We start from the raw sequence: 2,500 nt of genomic DNA on the forward strand, positions 1-2,500 counted from the left end.
CCCAAACCCGGACGTAAACAACACAGCACAAACTCCCACACATTTCGATCACACACACACTCGGACACTTCGTTCACATCTCGCGCTCAGAAGCATGATTTCCGGGGTCCCTGATCATTATCATGATAACTAAAGTGGTGTCTCCCCCTCCCCCCCCCCTCCCTCTCCCCCTATCTCCGTCCTGATATGCTTTTAAAGCGGGCAGATTTTAGTAATTAATATTTAAGATTAGAGGTCAGGGGAACGTCATGCTAAAAAGGGGGGGGGGGGAGTAGGGAGGAGGGGGGGAAAAGGGGGGGAGTGGGGGGGAATAAAAGGGGAGGGGGTTAGAGGGAGAGGGGGGAGGGGGTCAAGCTGTCAGAAAAGGGCCGACCCTTTGCATTCGTAACCACAATGCAGGGGTTTCGAACGGCGAAAAATGCTTTTTCCCCCGATTATGGAATCGGAAAAGGGGGGATTAGTGAGCTGTTGTCGTTTTCCTTCTCCATTTTCCTCTCTCTCTCTTCTCTCTTTTCCTCAGTCATCCCCTCTCATCTCACCCTCCTCTCTCCTCTTTTTCCCTCTCTCTTCACCCTCTCTCTCTTCCTCTCCCCTCTCCTCCCTCTCTCCTCTCCTCTCTCTCTCCTCCTCTCTCCCCTATCTCTCCCTCTCTTTCTCTCCGTCAACTCTCTCTCCATTCTTTCTCCCCTCTCTCTCTCCTCTCTCCTCTACTCTCTACGTCCTCTCTCTCTTCTCTCTTCTCTCTATCTCTCTCTCTCTCTCTCTCAACTCCTCACCTCCTCTCTCTCCCCAAATCTCCCTCCATCAATCTCTCTCTCCCTTCTCTCTCTCTCTCTCTCTCTATCTAATCTCCCCATCTATCTACCGATCTCTTTTATCATTATTTTTTCTCTCTCTCTTTTTATTTATCGATTAACCTATTTATCTATCTATCTATCTATCTTTTTATCTCTGTCTCTCTCTTCTGTCTGCCTGTACCCTCTCTCTCTCTTTCTCTTTCCCCTTTCACCACACGGGCACACACACACACACACACATACATACATATATATATATATATATATATATATATGATATATAGTATAATGTAGAAATTATGTATGAAATGTATGTGCATATATATGTATTTTGTTTTTATATATATATATATATAATATATAAATAATATTTATATATTTATATATATATGGTGTGTGTGTGTGTTTGTGTGGTGTGTTTGGTGGGTGTGGGGTGTTTGTTTATGTATATAAAATGTTTTATATATATATATATAAATAATAAAATAATATGTGTGGGTGTGTGTTGTGTGTCTGTGTGCGTGGGGTGGCGTGTGTGTGTTGTGCGTGTGTGTGTGTGTTGTGTGTGGGTGGGTGTGTGTGTGTTGTGGTTATGTGGTGTTTTTATGTGTGTGTGTGTGCTGTGTGTGCGCCCTGTGTGTGTGTGTGTGTGTGTGTGTTTTGGGTGTGTGTGTGGTGTGTGTGTGTTGCGTGTGTGTGTGTGCGTGAACACACTCCTTCAATCTCTCTGTCGCTCTCTTTTTCCTCTCTTTCTCCTCCTAGATCGCCTAATTTAAAATCACGAAAGCAAACACGTGCTACGATAAAAAAGCGTAAACTTGTTTTTCTCCTTCCAAGAAATGCTGCGGCGCCCTTCTACTCTCTCGCTCGTGCACACAACATGCAAAGGGAAGCAACAAGTTGGTGCATCATAAAATACCATATCAAGTAGGTTATGCCTTTCTTCCTCCCCTCTCCCCTCCCCTCGCCTCCCCTTCCTCCCACCTACCCCCCCTCCCTCTCGCCCTTCCCCTTTCCATCTCCTCCCCTCCCTCCCCTCTCCTCGCCCTCCTCCACTCTCCTCCTCTTCCTCCCCTTCCTTCTCTCCCCTCCCCTTCCTCCCCTCCCTCCTCTCCTCCCTGTCTCTTATTCCTTTTTTTTTCTTTTTGCCTTTCATCTTTAGAATTTATTCTTGTTTTGGCGTTTTTCCCGTTCCCTTTTCTTTTACTTTCTTCATTTTTTTTGGAGGGGGGGAGGAGGGTCGCCTATATATTTGACATCTTGAAATACTTCTCCTTTTATGCCTCTCCTCCGATTTCCTTCCTTCCTCTCCCCTCCCTCCCCTCTTTCTCCCCCCTATCTCTTTTCTCCTCTTCAACTCTTTTTTTCCCTCTTCTCGTCTCGTCATCCCTCTTCCTTTTCCTCTTAAATTCTTCTTCCTCTTTAGCTACCCGGCGCTCTCCTCCACCCTGCATGCTCGTCCACCCTCCATTCTCCTCCACCCTGCAGGTTCGTCCACCGTACACCCTCGTCCAACTTACAGCCTCGTCCACCTTGTATTCTCATCCACCCTGTACCCTCAAGCCCATATTATCGACGTCCATTCTATTCCCTCCTCCACCCTGCACCAGTCTACACGGTCCTCCACCCTGCACCCTCGCCCAATTTGTACCCTCGTCTACCCTGTACCCTCGTCCCCACCTCTTCTCTCTCCTGCTCTGTCC

Source organism: Penaeus chinensis, chromosome 28, assembly GCF_019202785.1.
Source record: "Penaeus chinensis breed Huanghai No. 1 chromosome 28, ASM1920278v2, whole genome shotgun sequence".
NCBI lineage: Eukaryota > Metazoa > Arthropoda > Malacostraca > Decapoda > Penaeidae > Penaeus > Penaeus chinensis.